This window comes from Bidens hawaiensis, unplaced genomic scaffold (genome assembly GCF_021521415.1).
Source record: "Bidens hawaiensis isolate Kalapana, Puna unplaced genomic scaffold, B.hawaiensis_p1.1 tig00031414_1, whole genome shotgun sequence".
Classification (NCBI taxonomy): domain Eukaryota; kingdom Viridiplantae; phylum Streptophyta; class Magnoliopsida; order Asterales; family Asteraceae; genus Bidens; species Bidens hawaiensis.
The window spans coordinates 61,202-79,133 of NW_027495280.1; the positions used below are offsets into that span (position 1 = coordinate 61,202).

The following is a 17,932-nucleotide window of genomic DNA, read 5'->3' on the forward strand; positions in this document are numbered from 1 at the left end:
ACTAGATCATTTCGAAGCACGTGATGAGCTTCTTTGTTATGTATATTCCTAAATCTTGCCAAGTGTCCTTCGAAATCTATTGTCGGTCCACGGTTTGTTGGTTCAAGTTCTTCACCCTCATCATCCGACCAATTGGTTATTACGTCTCCTTCATCTTCTACAATCATATTATGTAGTGCAACGCATGCATACATTCTATCAATTAACCTTTTGCTCCATACATTTGTTGGCCCTTGTATAATGTGCCATCGAGCTTGAAGGACACTGAATGCCCTCTCGACATCCTTGTTGCCGATTCATAACGTGTCTTGAATTCCAACATTTTTGGGTTGGTGTTTGGAGTCGGGATTGGGTTGGTGTTTGGGGTATGTAGTGGGTTAGCATTGCTAAGCAAACATTGAAAGAGATTGTTATCATTCATTTTGTGAGATAAATGTGGATGAAGTTTTTGTGGATTGGTAGAGTAGTTTATATGGAGAGCATTGCTTTCCAAAAAAAACAAAAAAAAATGGTTGTTGCTGCTATTAAAGTTGAGAAAAAAAATATTATTATTTTAATAAAGATTTTACTGTTTGAAGGTAAAGGCAAATAAAAAATTATTTTTTTATTTAAAAAGACAGATAATTAAAGTGGTAGTTGGAATTGGTTTTAAAATTTAAATGAAAAATAATTACAGTAGGCCCACTTATCATGTTTAATCTTATCTAGTTTTGTGAATATGTTAAAACTGGACATCACTTCCAATGAGAATTCTGAACAATGCTACGTCTGAACTGAACACTTCACTGGAGATGCTCTTACTGGTTTGGTATATAAAAGCATGTAATTTGCAATGCACTTTACCCGACTCTTAAGGGAAGGTTGTAAATGAGCCAATCCGCCTTGACCTGTTTATCATGACGAGTATTCATTGATGTTGAACTCAAATTCGGCTCGTAAAAAGCTAGAGTCATCGAATTTTATTTTTTTAACTTTTAACACATATTAATATACAAAACTAAAAATGCTTGTATGTATCTTTTTAACGTACACATAATACAAAATTTATAAACTTACATAATTTATAATTTGTGTTCAATGCATAACCAAGTTCTAAGGAGTGATAATTGCCGGTTCACCATTAGATTGTTAAAACAATAAACAAACCAACATTAATTATTGTGTAAAAATGACACATCTTGTGTGCGCGTATTAGTCGTTCCAAACCTGGGAACCAACAAGCCAATTAATGAGTGAGACATGTGCCGAGCCAAGCTCACCTTGGCTTAGAGACTTGGCTCGTTTAAAGATTGTACTGGCTTGGCTTGTTTATGCATAGGCCAATATGAAGCTAACTTTTTCATGTATTTACTGTGTAAAAATTCAAACTGAGTCACAAACTTTTAAACGACCTACATTAAAAATATGTTATAAATAAATGAATAGAAAATGTGATAAAAATATTAATATGGTCACGTTGTATTTGAGATTCAAAGACTGACATCTTATCTTAACAAAGTCAAAATCAAGCAATTAATTTTATCTTTTGTTTCTTTATTTCTATGTATGTATGACGTAGGCGTATTGGTGGTAGGGTGTAAAGGTTATGAGTGTCGCGTTCTTATTCGGATCCGGAACCGGGTACATAGCCGGTCCAATTAACTTTCTTTGAAGCGCCCTTATTTGAAATGCTCCGATTGGTTGAATCGAATTGGCATGATCAGACGAGATTTTCTATGCCAGCCAGAGGAGAATCGAACCCAGGACCAAATATTCATTTATCGCATATGTTATCTGCTACACCGTTACGGTTCACTCAAGTTTTTCTATATAACATTACTGAAGAAACACTAAGTGACCCCGAGTAGATTATGGATAATCTGGGGGTTAAGTAATGTTTCCCACGAGGGTTAGGTCCGGCAGAGATGGTTATTCTGATGACCTGCAAAACAGACACCGTGAGCTCGTCACTGAGAAGGGGGGGGGTTCCTCCTTGTGACCACCCTCCGGCGTGAGAATCAGACTAGATTGCTCTGAATATAAGTGTATATAAAGAGAGATTGCTAGAGAAGATAAGATACAAGATAATGATACCGTTCCAAGGTGTTAGAGTATTTATAGCCGAAGGTAGGTTTCCAAGCAGGTACAGCCAGCTGTATAATATTCCTTTTCCACCAACTGTGGGCTACGCACGTGCCATGCAGGTAGTTGGTGGGTAGGCAGCGGCTGATAGTGACATGGCCGGCTGTGTACTGTTCCTTTTCCACCAACTGCAGGCTATGTACGTGCCACGCAAGGGTTGGTGAGTAGGCAGCGGCTGATAGTGACATTTTGTACTAGAGCGTGCTTCTCGTACTGTTGTCGGTGAGCTGTCACCCTGTGATTGGTTCATGGGCCGCTCTGGTCAGATCTTGTCTATTTTGTCCATACCTTGGCAGGTATAGTACAAAAGACCTTCCAGAAGCGTACGGACTGGCTCATTTGGGCGGGAGTGTTCCCGCCTTGCTCATTCCTTCATGTGACATTACTGAATTATTTAGTGCCTTATGCGTGTAGCCTTGCTGTTAGTGCGGATAGCCTTCCCTGATGGCTTGTACCTGCAGCTGCGGGAACAGGCGGGGTACTTCACCATTGGGAGGCTTTTCCTGCGGGAACAGCTGGCGTACTGCGCGTAAGGTCTTCATCTCTGAGCATGGTTGGTCCTGCGGAACCAGTTGGTCCTTGCGCAGACGTCCTTCTTCAAGGTGAGTCTTGCGGGTCCAACTGGGCTCTGCTGGGACCTACCTCTTCAAGTCCCCCCAGTCCAATGTTCTTCTCATGAATTGTTAATAAGTGAGGTGAACTTTTGGACTTAAGCAAGGGGTTTTGAAAAGGGTTTTTAGTTTTAAGGTTTTCCGTGGGGATTCTTCCCGCGGTTTTCCTAATGTCACTCGCAGAAATTCCCGACTTTTCTGCCTGATCTTTGGTTGTGATGCGGGTAGGTGTTTAACCCCTTCGCACATCGGGAGCGTTGAGTTTCACTTGCATAGATTCTTCACGAGATTTTGGTAGTTTCGGACATAGTGATCAGTTATGTTAAACCACCAATTCCGCCTTGAAGTTTCAAACAAGGTAGTTCTCAACGTTCCCGCTATGCGGAGGTGCTATTTCTCTTTCCGCAAGCACGGTCCAGAAGATCCTTCTTGGTTTCAATTCCCTGCAAGTGCTAAGTATGTGAAGGGTTTCGCCTTGACACTGTACCTGCACTCATCTTATAGTTTCTTTACTTCCAAGGTATTCTTGGCTTCAATTCCCTGCAGGTGCTAGGTATGTGAAGGGTTTCGCATTGACACTGTACCCGCACTTGTCTTACGGTTTCTTGGATACCAAGGTATTCTTGGCTTCAATTCCCTGCAGGTGCTAGGTATGTGAAGGGTTTCGCCTTGACACTGTACCCGCACTTGTCTTACGGTTTCTTAGATACCAAGGTAAGGGGTATATTCCCTCTTATTTTTGAATCTTTGAATCTTTTTGAATTTCTTTGAAATTCGAAGAGTTGGTGAAAGGATAAGAACAGTCAAAACTGTTGAAGGGACGTTAGCGTCCGACGGTTTCTTCTGACAGTTTCAGGACGTGCAGGAAGTTATGACGACGTGACAGTATGTGGTCATTCCAGACGCTTTTTCAGGCGCGTGGGCGCGAGTTTTCGGGCGCGTGGGTGCGGATTTTACGGCGCGCGTCCTGTCAACAGCTGTTGCCAGCTTGCTTTTTCCACGTGTCATAGTTTCATTGCACCAGCGCTTTTCTCTCTCCTCCGCATTAAATTCATCGCATTCATTGCGATAAGTATATAAAGGGGGAGAGGGTTCATCTTAATCCACACTTTCGCTTCTCTCTTCTTCTTCTAAACGATTTCCGGCGAATACTCTAAGCTTTGTCGAGCATTCTCCTGAAATCGTTTCTTCTTTACTTCTAAAACATGTCTTCTGCTCACGATCTTGAAGCTACCGCCGAAGAGTCTGACGTGTACGTCGAGAACCCGACGTCTACGTCTGATAAGGACGATAAGAGCACTGCTGGCGAATGCCAGTGTGCTCTTCCCATCGAGCTTTACCAGTATATCATCAGGAAGTTCATGCTTAAGCCATTCGAGCCTGAGTTTCCTGAGCCTCACCAGACCGTGTATGATGCCCCCAAGGGCAAAATAGGGGTATATGCCGCCTTCTTCGTCTATGGGAATCTCAGGTTCCCATTGACGAAGTTTGTATACCGTGTTTTGGAGAGACACGGTGTACACCTGACGGAGGTACACCCAATGGCGATCGCCAAGATCCGCCATTTTGAATGGGTGTGCCTCATTCTTGGCGTGGAGCCCCATGTTGACCGCGTGATGACCTTCTACTCCTGGAGGTGCATCCAAGGCTGGTACACCCTGGTCACCCGGATCAAGGGTTTGAAGATCTGCGCTACCGAGCGCAGTCTTCGGTCTTGGAAGCGGGAGTTCTTTTACATCTCTGCCCGTGTCGTCCCTATTGCGATGACATTCAAGAACGGGAGAGCACTCCCCAGCCTTCACGCCTCCAACTACCAGGAGGCGGAATGGTTTGCCAAGATTTCCCGGATCCAGTCTCCGGTTTACCGCTTTGCGGAGTCCGGGATGGTGATGCTCGGCATGAGCCGGGTGTGGAAGGATGCTGGGGCGGAGGCGCCACAGATTCCCATCGTCCTTGAATACGGTTTGAACTTTATCCCTTACGGTATGCTCCGTCTTCTTTGTTGATTTAGGGTTTTATTCTAACTCTTTTTATTTCAGAGGGGAATGACTTGCAGTCGCTCTTGCATCCGCGGGAAGCTGGTGGTCCCGCTCGGCTGGGTACTCGTGCTCTTGACGAGAACGAGTTGCCCATCCTCGAACAGACGGCGGATCGGTTTGTGGAGGCCTACCCGCCAGGCCATGAGATACTGAGCGCCACGCGGCCAGGTAAAAGACTATTTAACCCTCGCCCTCTCAATGCTCAAACCTCTGCTGGAATTCCTCTAATCTTGTCATCTTCTGATGAGGAATCCGCAGATGGTCCTTTCCTTGCGCGGAAGAAGAAGGCTGTCGGCGGGAAGGGTAAGGCGAAGGTTGCCTCCACTGCCGATCAGGGGAACCGGTCTGAGTCGGAGACCGAGAGTGATGAAGCGGCGGGGAACCCAGGTGGTGTTGAGACCACTGCTCCGGAGGTTGAAACGGCTGTCACCTCCGAGCAGCCCAGGACGACGACGGTGACCGGTACGAAGAGACCGGCTCCATCGGGTTCGTCCCCGCCTGTTCGCACCTTCAAGCTCAAAAGGACCCGTAAGTGTACATAACTTTAACTTCATATCTTTCCGCTATTATACTTATATATCTTGTCTTCGTGCAGGCGTGGATGCTACGGCATTCCAGAGTTGAGCGGGAGGGAGCAGCTCTGGACCCATGAAGGTAGGTTTGGTCAACCTACCCGAGGCGATGACCCAGGCGGCTACGCCTGCTTGCAGTACTGGTTCAGTTGCTCATCCCGTTGAGCCAACTGTTCCAGCTGTAACATTATCCCCGCCGGTTGTCAGTGCCATTTTCACAGAATCCATCACTGAGCCGGCGGTGATTTCTCTTGCGGGTTCTTCCGCAGCCGCGGCCACGGTTGTGAGTTCACCTCCGGTGAGTTCACCTCCGTTGGTTTCCACCGCGGCAGCCTCCATCATGCCTCCTCCGGCGCCTGCGACTACGGCCAGTCCTTCAGGTACGTTTGGGGTTGGGGCGTCTAGCCAATCCTTGCCTCCTCCCCGTCTCCTTGACCTTTTGGATGGATATCCCTTAGGTTCAGGTGATGGGTTTGGTGGCTATCGGCCTGTTGTCGACCCTACAGGTGCGTAGGGTTATTTTGGCCTATATCCCTTTCATCATTTCTCTCTCTTAACTGTTTTTTGTTTTATTGCAGTTCGTGATTCCAACGAGGTGTACGCTCCTCGGTGGAATATCCGCCGAGGAACGACCCTCCGGACTGCTGAGGAGTGCGTCGAATGGGCGCGTCACGCCGCCCCAAGCGGTGCGCTGGGGGAGGCCATGGCCAGCTACCAGGAAGGTAGGCTGTCCAACGAGCTCCGAATCCTCCTCGCCCGGATGCAGCCGCGCGTCGAGCTACTTTGTCGTGAAAACGACAAGTTAAAGACGGCGCGTAGCCTTGAAGTGGCTCAGGCGCGGGCTATCCGGGAGGAGAATGCGAAGCTTGCCGCCGTTGCTGCGAAAAAGGAGAAGGCCTTCAAGGCCCTCGAGGTTGAAGTTCAGGCCCGGCTCGAGGCCCGTTCCAAGGCTGCCCAAGCTGTTAACGAACAGCTTCGGCTGGCCAAGGAAACTGCACGGAACGCAACCGAGAGGGCCACCAAGGCTGAAGCTGTTGCTGAGCCTCTACGCATCGAGAATGAGGAACTTAAAGCCAAATTAGAGAGGCTCCAGCAGGCTCATGATGCCTTGGCCATGGAAGATGCCAAGAAGCTCCAAGAGATCTTGGACCAGAGGGGGGTGCTTGACCACACTGAGCGTAAGCTAAAGGGCGTCGAAGAGGCTGCAGCCAAAGATGTGTTGCTTGCCAACCTTACAAAGAACGAAGCCGAACGCGCCCGTAATGAAGCTCAAGCTGCCCTCCAGGAGGCTCTGGTTACCAAGGAATGGCTTCTTCGAGAAGCGTTGTCACATGTATGCGCAGTTTCACAATTTCTTTACGCTTTTCCTTACACTTAGAAGAGTTTTTGATATACTTCTGTTTTATAGGTTGTGCATCGGGTCTTCACGAACACATCATATGACGATGCGATGAGCGCAGCCCTCAACGCTTCTTATGAGGATGGGGAAAAGGCTGGCTTCCTGCTTGGTCTAGGGTTTGTTGAACAAGGCATCCCGCCTTCCAACTTCCCTCTTTACGATGTGGATACTGAAGCTGCTTATGACCAAGCAGTGAATCAGTATGCTGTCTTCCCGCATCCGGTGGTGGAGAAGGTGAACAAGATTAGTGCTGCTGATGATGGGCTAACTCTTCTCAAGGCTTTCCTTGAACCGCCATGCTCTACTGATGGTGCGGGTCCAAGTGGGAGTAGTCCTGAAGCTTGATCCTTTAGATCCCTTTCTACCGTTAGAGTAGATTTTCATTTTTGTATAGATTTATATTCTTGTACGCGGGTATGTGCCCAGCAATTCTTGTAATATTTGAATTTTGATGGAATATAAATCTTTTGTTAATGCTTTGCCTTGTAAACCTTATATGTTTTGCTCATGCATATTCTAGTTTAACTTGGCAATTTCCTAAGTACTTCGGATAAGTTAACCTTTCCACGTGGTAGATAATAGGTTAAAGTTCTGCTTCCTCTTTCGTGATTGTGCGGGTAAGACCGTCACTTTCACTTAGTGGGATGGCTAAACTTTACCTATATCTGACCTGTGGGGAGGTTTTCCTCATCTTTTCCTTAGAAATTTTCTAAGTGTTTTGAATAAGTTAACCTTTCGACGCGCGGTTGTTAATAGGTTAATGTTCAGTTTCCTCTATCATGATTATGCGGGTAGGACCGTCACTTGCATTTAGTAGGATGACCAAACTTCACCTATAACTGACATGCGTGAAGGTTTTCCTTATCTTTCCCTTAGAAATTTTTACCGTTTTATGTGTTTATGCGGGTTTTGCCGCCTTCCACACGCAACGACTTACTTCTTCCCATATTTATGCGGTGAATACCGGCACATCAGAGTGGAAAGTTCATAAGTATAAAGGTAAGGCTATCAACACAATGTGATAAAGGAGAATCATTTCCATTAGAAGTGGCTCTAGGCCTTTTCTTTACAAGTTTGGAATTGATCTACATGTAACATTTGCGTAATTGAGCTCCATTCCATGTTCTTGGGATGGGAGTGCCATCGAGCCTTTCAAGCCGGTATGCGCCCTTTCCCAAAACTTCTTTGATAATGTATGGTCCTTCCCAGACCGGAGCCAGCTTTCCTGGGCGCTCTTGGTTTGAAGCCTCGTTGTTACGCAATATGTAGTCTCCTACATTGAAGTTGCAGAGTTTTACCCGCGTGTTGTAGTACTTTTGCATTTGTCGCTTGTAGTTCTCTTCACGCACTGCGGCTAAGTCTCTGCGTTCTTCGGTTAGCATAAGGTCTAACCGTCTTTCCGCATCATTGTCTTCTGGCTGAATCAAGACCCTTGGTGAGGGTAAACCAATTTCGACCGGGACCATGGCTTCAGTGCCATAAGTGAGGCTGAACGGGGTTTCTCCCGTACTGGCCTTTTTCAGCGTTCTGTTTGCCCAAAGGACGTGTGGGACTTCGTCCACCCAGCCGGATCTGTGTTCCAAGAGTCTTTTCTTTATGCCGTTGACGATGCTTTTATTTGCTCTTTCCACCTCACCATTACCCTGCGGGTGCGCCACTGAGGTAAAGGTGTGGGTGATTTGAAGTTCTTCCAGCCACTCTTGTAGCTTCTTGTCAGCAAAGTTGGTGCCGTTGTCGCTCACCAAAGTCTGTGGAAGTCCAAAACGACAAATAATAAATTCCCAAATAAATTTTTTGATATGTTTTGCGGTTGTTTGGGCTAAGGGTTTTGCTTCTATCCACTTGGTGAAGTAGTCGATGGCTACCACTAGGAATTGAACGTTTCCTGCTGCTGTGGGAAATGGGCCTGTCACATCGATGGCCCACTTCTGGAATGGCCATGAAGAGGTGACTGGAACAAGTTCATTCTTCGGGCGATGCGTGTTGGGTGCGTAGAGCTGGCAAGACCTACATTTTCTGATGTATGCCAGCGCATCCGTATGCATCCCCGGCCAAAAGTATCCCGCATTGTTAAGCTTAGCTACAACAGCGCGTGGACCTGCGTGTACTCCACAGATGCCCTCGTGTACTTCCCTTAGGAGGTAGTCAGCATCTTGGTTGTCCACGCATCTTAGGAGTGGGCCAAGAAAGTTACGTCTATAAAGGACGTCATCGATGAGTTGATAGTTCAGTGCTTTACAACGTATTTTTCTTGCCTGTGTTTTTTTACTCTGGTAGTATACCCGCCGCAAGGTAATTTAATATTGGTGTCATCCATGTTTCTGTGCCGGTTTGGATGACACATATTTCCTTGTGCGGGACTGATGGTGCTCCAAGGAGTTCAATGCGGATATCCTTTCCCAAGTGGGTGAAGGCTAACGATGCAAGCTTGCTTAACGCATCCGCAGATTTGTTTTCGCTACGCTTGACGTGTATGACTTTACAATCGTTAAAATCGCGCATAAGGGTCTTTGCTTGTGCGAGGTACAGGGCCATTGTGTCGTTCACGGCCGTGTACGTCCCGTTTATTTGGTTGGCTACTAACATGGAATCCACGTGGGCTTCCAAGTTTTTCACTCCCATTTTACGCGCAATTCTCAGCCCTGCCAAGAATGCTTCATACTCCGCTTCGTTATTCGTACTTGGAAAATCCAGTCGAATAGCGTAAGTATATTCTTGACCTGCTGGGTTGGTAAGCTTCAATGGGTTGTTTGGACGAATCCCCTCCGGCCAGCATAGGCTCGCCCCTGGAAATGAGGTACCATTGAATGGGTTGTTTGGACGAAAAAGAGGGGAGGAGCGACGAAGGAGATGTGGTTAGATTCCATATATACAAGTATAAAATAAGACTCGAATTATTTTATCATAAATATGCATAGATATATAGTTTTTGTGCAACCTGGTTTTTGTCCTAGTTTTTATGGTCGAAAATAGTAGTCAATGGCTAGATTATTTGGTAGAGGCTTTTGTCTTTTAGTGAGAGATCGGAAATTAGTTGTACACACGTGAACGTCGGCATGTCGGTTACCTCCATGAATGTGTTTCTTCACTACAAACATCTTCTTTCTTTTCCTCTAGTCCTTCTCACATCTACTGTCTATGAGCGCTCATCATCACGTACACACCTTATTCTCACTTTTCCATCCATAGATCGTCAGCCACTAGGGTCACATACGCCCACACACTCATCCACTTGTGATGCTCTAACCAATTAGGAGAGGAGCGATCACTTTCTCATAGTTTCAATCATAAGCTTCAGGAGAATGGTATCCGTAATTTCTTAATGCATTCACCATCGATGAATACACACGCATGATTTCCTATTATACCAAACATTGAGTCATGCAACTAAAAGTATGCATACTTAATACTTTTAACTATTATGTGTATGGCAATTTCTATGTCCTCATTGGACACCTCGTGACCTAAACACTCACTATAGTGGTTCTTTTAGTCTTGAACACAAACATAATACTTACATTTCCATATACATGTTATGTGTTTCTAATGTGTGTTGTCGTGTTTCTAATGTGTTGTCAAAAGTTAAAAGAAAGTAATAATTTTTTTGAAGAGTGTTTTGATTTTCTAAGAGCATCTATAATAGGCTACATATCCTAAAGTTTGAGTCTATGTGATACCAAGTAAACTTGAAGAGACTTAAAATTAATCATTGTAGAGCTTTGAAGTTTGTGACAACTTTGTTTCTTCAAACTTGCAAGAAACATGTAGTGTGGGCCCCACATTTTTAATTCACACACATACGGCATACCATATGTATATATATACATATATATATATATACATATTTAATATGTTTTTAATAGGTTTGTTGTTGTAGAAGAGAGTGAAGTTTGGAATTTGATGTGACGATGGCGTGTCGGTTTGTATGTGTTTGTTGTTGTGAATGCTCTAACTATTTTGGTATTTAAGTTGGAAGCTACCATCAGTAGAAGTTATTGTATGTTTGATTTGCTAGTCACACTCATCATAACACGCTTCAAATGTTTGCCAATATTCATGTTTCACATTTCGTTTTTTAAGCTACATCAACTTAGATTAGATGATCAGTAGACAATATTAAAATAGCTTCTAATCCTTTTTATTATAATAATGTTCCATTAATAATTATTATATATAACAAAAGACAACTTTGCAATTATTATTATATATAACAAAAGACAACTTTAGTGCCGCAAGTGCCCGATTGGGCCACCTGGCAGCACCTTAGTAGTCGACGACACTTTGTGTTTTTTTATTATTTTAGTTCTGGCACCGTAACGAACATAACGTAAATCGATCAAATGGCAATTTTGTTTTTTCTTTTTGTTTTAGTTCCGCTAACGTAACGAATGTGAGGGAAACCAACCGAATTCGAATAGACTCAACGCATTTTGTTTTAGTTCCAGCGCCTTAACGAACGTAACAAAAACACCAACCGAATGCCAAATTTTTTTTTTGTATTTGTTATTTTATTTCATTTTTTTTTGTTTTAGTTTTGGTACCGCAAGACCAACCGAATTTGCGCTGACTTACCGCCTCAATACCGGTGTTTGACAACGTTCGGGTTTTACCAACGCCAGAGTTTGACTTTTGATACCATAACGCACGTAACCGAAACCGACCGAATTCGAGTCGACTTAACACCTAAACGTCCGGTGACCGACAAGGCTTTGATTTACCACCACCCGACCCGAGTATTACCGACATGTCCCGGCACAACGCGCAAGGTGAAACACTAATTTTATTATAACTTATGAGGTATGGTTTATATTATTCTCTCTTAAAAATGTTTGCAAACATCAACATTGACTCCTCACAAAACCTAGGAGGCCATGGCTGCAACAAAAGATACCAACTTATACAATAAACCTTGATCCGTAAATGAATGGCAGCAATTTTCATGCGAGAGCTAATTCGCTATGGAAGAACTCAAGGTGGTTTTCTGATCTCAACTTCCAAAAGAAGAACTGTCTTCAATTCACCTGATTTCTCTTTCAATCAAATAATAAACCTCATACACAAATGCCCAAACTTGACCTGATTTTACCAAAACCCATCAATTGCAGGCCGGGTTTTGAAGCTTTCGTTGGATTTCTAAGGTAAGTTTGCATATATGGCGTTCACTTCACCAAATTCATCTAAGATAAGTTTCAAACCATGCTCTTTAAATTGTGTTGAAAAAATATAAATGTATAAGCTTCACAATGATAGCTTGACTAGAGATATGGAGAGAATAATATCAGAAAATTTAAACTTAAGAAAAACGAAAAGGGCTTTCTAGATAAAATAGAAGCACAAAAGAATGACATTTCTAAGCTTAAATCTGATTTCAGTATAAAAAGTTGTCATCACCTAGATGCTAAACAAGAAATTGCTGAGTTAACTGCTAAACTGGAAGCCTCCAAGTTAGAAATCTTGAATCTAACTAATAAGTTTGAAAAGGCTGAGCTTGATTTTAAAAAATTCGACGGTTCCAGTAAGGTAGTTAACTCAATGATTGAAAACCAATTGTGGTGGAAGGAGAATGAGGGTGAGGGAATAGGATATAGTCAAGTTCCCCTACCTTACAACCAAAATTATTTTCCTACCCCTGTCACCAAAGAACAGGAGGAAAAGATAAAAGATATGAAGTATGGTAAACAAGACAATGGTGACGGGACCAGTTCGGTGCATGCTGGTCCGACCACTTCAAATATGAACGATTCTAATGTATCTACTTCATGTGCAGAAAAAGTGATTGTCAAGGATTGGACTGATGAGGATGACGACCCTTGTTTTGAATTTAATAATGACTTTGTTTCTGATGTTCTTTAAAAACTTCTGTTTTGAATTATGTTATTCCAATTGTTTGTGTGGGCTCTATTTTAAAGAGCAAGGATTCTTGTGTGGTTGATTCAGTTGAAACTTTGAATTCTAATAATATGGTTTCTAATACAATTAAAAAACATTCAATAAATATATTGCGCCCAAGTTTATCAAAGAAGGATGCTCTATTGACAAACAAGGCGAAAAATTCAAAAACGAGAACAAGAATTCTCGTAGATTCAAGCAGAATCGTCCACACAACCAGTCCAGACAAGGGTTTGCCCAAAATGATTTGTTCATAAAACATCAAACTTGCTTTAATTGTGGCACTCCTGGTCATATTGCCAGAAATTGTCAACATCGTACATATGTTCCTTATTATGGATTCTATCAAAGGAATATGCCCTACATGCCTTATAACGTGTTCAGGCAAGGATTCAGGCATTATCAAGCTAGTTCCTTTGACGATGATTGGAATCGAAACAAATCTGGAAGGTTTGGTCCTACTCAGACCAAACCCAACGTGTCTAGAAGAAGAATAAGCCATGGCTGCAACAAAGAATATCAAATTATTAGCTTTCATTAAACTCTGATCTGGAAATGAATGGCAACAGCCTTCATGCGAGAGCTCATTCGCTGCTACGGAAGAATTCAAGGTTTTCTGATAAGAACCCACTTCAATTCCTCTGAATCAGCACCTGAATACTCTCTCAAAGATCGATTAATAAACCTCATACACAGATGCCAAAACCCGACCCGATTTTACCAGATCCAAACCCATTTCATAACTCAAGGATTCATCCAAAACCCATCAATTGCAGGCAGGGTTTTGAAGCTTTCGTTGGATTTCTGCGGCGTTGATTACACACTACTTCTTTTCAAATGTATTGATTACCCAGACACGTTCTGTGTAAATACTGTAATCAAAGGTTATGGGTGTTGTTCTTTGCCTAATAAAGCTGTTAGCTTTTACTTTGAAATGCTTCAACAAGACGACGTGTTGTTTAAACCCAATAGTTTTACGTTTCCGCCTTTAATTAGCTCGAGTATGAAAACTAGGGACTTGAAGTTGGGTCAGGAGTGTCATGGGCAGGCTGTGAAGGTGGGTGTTGATAGAGTTTTGCATGTGGAGAATGCTTTGATTCATTTCTATGCTGGCTGTGGGTTGACTGATGTCGCCTGGAAGGTGTTCGATGAAATTTCTGTGAGAGATTCGGTGTCGTGGAACTCTATGGTGGACGGGTATGTGAAAGGAGGTGATATGGGGTGTGCTCATAGGTTGTTTGATGAAATGCCGGAGAGAAATGTGGTGTCTTGGAATGCTATGATGAAGGGCTATTTGGATGGTAAGAATCCCGGGCTCGTGTTGAAGTTGTTTAGGAATATGGTTATGACGGGCGTTAGGTGGAATGACACGACGGTTGTGAGTGTGGTTACAGCGTGTGGTAGGTCGTGTAGGTTGAAAGAGGGGAGATCGGTTCATGGTTCTTTGATCCGAATGTCGGTGGATGTAAGTTTAATTATTGGCACGGCTCTAATCGATATGTACAGTAAATGTGGTTTACCGGATGTTGCTGAGGTTATCTTCAATAATATGTTGATCAAGAATTTGGTTTGTTGGAATGCAATGATTTCAGGGCAGTCAATATACGGAAATCCAAAACACGGGCTTCGGTTGTTTAACCAAATGGTGGAGTTAGGTGAGTTTACTCCAGATGAAGCGACTTATGTTGGAGTATTATGTGCTTGTGCACGATTAGGCTTGTTGCCAGAAGCTAAAAACCATTTTCTTGAAATGACTAATGTTTTCAATGTGAAACCGAATTTTGCACATTATTGGTGCATGGCTAATCTTTATGCTAGCCAAGGTTTGGTCAATGACGCGGTTGACTTTTTGAAGAGTATGCCCGTTGACATTAATATGTCACCTCAATCATCAGCATGGGCTGGTTTGTTAGGGTCGTGTCGGTTTAAAGGAGATGTGAATGTAGGAGAACAAATTGCAGAAGCTTTGATTGATGATGACCCGTCGAATAATTCGTATCATGTGTTGCTTATTATAATCTATGCGGTAGCGGCGAGGTGGGAAGATGTAGCTAGGATGAAGTGTTTGATGATGGAGAGAGGGTTTAGGGTTCCAGGTTTTAGTCTTGTAGAGTTGACTCAAATAGTTAATAGTCTTGAAGTTGGAGATAATTTGGACGTTAGCATATCTAGGCTTTATGAGCATGGATGATTTAACGGTTTGGTTTGGTTTGGTTAATTTGACCCTTGTTATTGTCATGGTTCAGCATGGATGCACCAGTTGATGAAAATGGTTCGAGCTTTGTTGAATCATGCTAGTTTTGGTCCAGTTGGATTGTGCATTAAACGGATGTGACAAATGTGGTTGCATGAAGGTTTGAGTGTTTTTGCAGTCTCTTTTTTAGGTGTTAGTTTATACATATGTTTCAATTGACAATAGCTATTTTTGAAATATGAAGTTGATTTGAATCCCATTTGGGGTGATATTGAACTGTGTTATGTAGAGTAACTCTAGCTGTTTTCTGCCTGTACTGCTTAATGTTAATAATAATGATAATGAAGTCTCATTATTTGATCCAGTGAGTCTGCATTTTATCATATTTATTGAGGTTTGACTTTTCCATGATTGTGCACATATTTCACTGGCTTGAGCATTATGTTTGGTGAAATCTTACTAAGTAAATTGTGTATTTATTCCCATGCTGGACTCACGCACCTTTATATTGTTATTGCTTTCAAATGAAAATGAGCAGAACTGTGTTTGCAGCTCTACACGGCCATTTTATACCGGTACTTTAAAAATGGCATGTTTCAACCCAAGTTGTTTTGACTCGTTACCTGACACGTCTTACTAGCTCATCTTATTGCCTCTTATTAAAATAGCTCATTTCTTGCTTCTTATTAAAATTTTATCCTTACTCGTTATTTACTCATGGACACTGAAATTATTTACTCGGACCACATAATCCCCTTCATAGCAAAGGCAAGTTGTCTTCCACTATATTATTGTGAATTTGTGATTCATATTACTGTATAGATTAAAATCGCAGGTCGGTGCCACAAACCGTTAACCTGCACCACATCTGCTATCATGTACCGTCCACCTGTGGCTTAATTGTGATGCCAAATGCCGTGCAACATCAACCTCCATTTTAAACCCACCTTTCACCGCTTCCAATTTTGATGCTTCGTGATTCTCACCTGAAATCCGAAGCTAGGGCTATGAAACTACTGGGCAATTCATGTGGATAATATGTTAGGTTGCAAAATGGAACAGGATTAGCTCTCGTGTGCTGTTCATGCTGTAGCCTACATTTGAGCGTGCCATACACAACTCTCTTTTGCTGGTAATCTGTCAAAGGCAGTTTGATTATCACCAGTCAGTGTTTTATTTCCAATACTGGTACTAAATCAATTATGCAATTTGACTAATGTTGGCTGCAGAGAAAGTCAACTGCACACTAATGCCAACACGAACCTTGACCCGTTCTTTAAAATTCATGCTTTTAATCACAATGACTATTACCACATGGACCTGAACTTTCTTGCTGTTGACCCAAACCGGCTCAAAAGGCAACAAAAACTCATCAGCCCCTAACACTTTGACCAATTGGCTCTTGATAAAAACATCGAACCACTAATCAAGTCACTACACATTGGAAAGTGCTATTCAGTGGAAAACTACATCTGCAAAGAAAAATGTCCCATAATGCGGACTGTTAACCTTTAGCCTTCAAAGTTCAATCCGGTTTGCTGGATGCACTACCGCTGTGGAGATTCAAAAAGAAAGCATCCTACTGTACCATTTCAACTTTCTACCCTATAATTTCATATAAAACATTTTGCAAATTTTTATTATTTTAATTGATTTTTGTGTATTTATCTTTCATTCTCAATTAACAAACTTGGGTTTTTATATTTAGCTTTAAATCCAAATAAATGTATAGATATGATTGGAGAATGTACTCTGGTGGGGTGGTCAGAGAGGTTTTCCTAAAGGGTTTGCTTCACGGAGAGCTTAGGGGTTCGAGTCCAAAGAGGGGAAAATTTACCAAAAGTAGCTTCCAAGAACAAAGGTGAATATATTCTTAAAAAATAGAGAAATAGTCGGAGAATGAACACTTCTACTAATTACATAAAATTGTTGGAAGTGAAAAGTAAATAAAAAGGTTAAAAAGGAAATTAATTTGACTTCTAAAAATTAGTAATATATGAAAAGTTAAATACTAAAATATTTAATTTTAAATTTTAACATTTTCCATCTTTGAAACCAAAACATGAGTTGTTTAAAAAACTATTAAACGGGTTAACAGGTCAACCCATATTTTAACGAGTAGTGTCCGGTTGGTACATTTTTTAAACATGTTGGGTTTGGGTTGACCTGTATATGAGAACAATTGTGTTAGCCAACCCAAATCCCTTTTTTTTGTGTCGTGTCAGGAATTGACCCATTGGCTCTTGATAAAAACATCGAACCAATCGAATCGCTACATGTTGGAAAATGTTATTCAACCGAAAACTACATATGCAAAGAAAAGCGTCCCATAATGTGGACTGTTAGGTGTTAACCATCATCCTTCAATCAAGTTTGCTAGATACACGACCCTTGTCGAGATTCAAAAAGAAAACATCCTACCGTACCATTTCAACTTTCTACCCTACGAGATACTTAAAACCCGTGAGCAAGAATAGCCACTTCCTTATCTACACAAATTACCTTCCTCCCCTCGTGGGAATATTATGTCTCATTCAGAATTTGTTGAGCTTGCAAATTTGCTCAACCTTTTGTCACAGGTACCTTTGTCGGATACCAAGGATGATTGGATTTGGCTTGAAGACAGTCAGGAAAATTCACGATGCCTTCTATGAAAAAAAAACGTTATCTAGCGCGTACGACTCTTCCAACTCATTTGTTATGTCTTGGAACAACTGGGTGCCTAGAAAAGTCAACATCTTTGCGTGGAAGGCGGAGATAAACCGACTTGCGAAGAAAGATGGGTTACGTTCCGATCCATTCTGATAAGTTTGGTTGAGTGTGGTCAAGGTCGGCCCTTAGGAGGGCTGGGTGGTCACGCCCCCTTGGCCCGATTTTTTTTTAAATTATATGTATTTTTATGAAAAACAGCATGTATATTTAATGTTTAAACTCAATTACATAACAACTAGCTTGAATTAGTGACAAATGGGCATTGCTCTCAACCAAAAGGTTATGGTATCTAGTCTTATTTGAGACATGTTTAAGCATATTTTTATGTACAAAAGTTTTTTACACAACCCAAATTATAACCAAGTATGTGCATTTAAAAATTTAATTGTTCACTA

At 42.2% G+C, this 17,932-nt stretch overlaps 1 pseudogene; it reads left to right on the forward strand.

The window, feature by feature from the left end:
* The first annotated feature begins 13,119 nt into the window (after nucleotides 1-13,119).
* LOC143582028 (pentatricopeptide repeat-containing protein At3g51320 pseudogene) lies at nucleotides 13,120-15,316 on the forward strand (annotated as a pseudogene).
* Nucleotides 15,317-17,932: the final 2,616 nt, after the last annotated feature.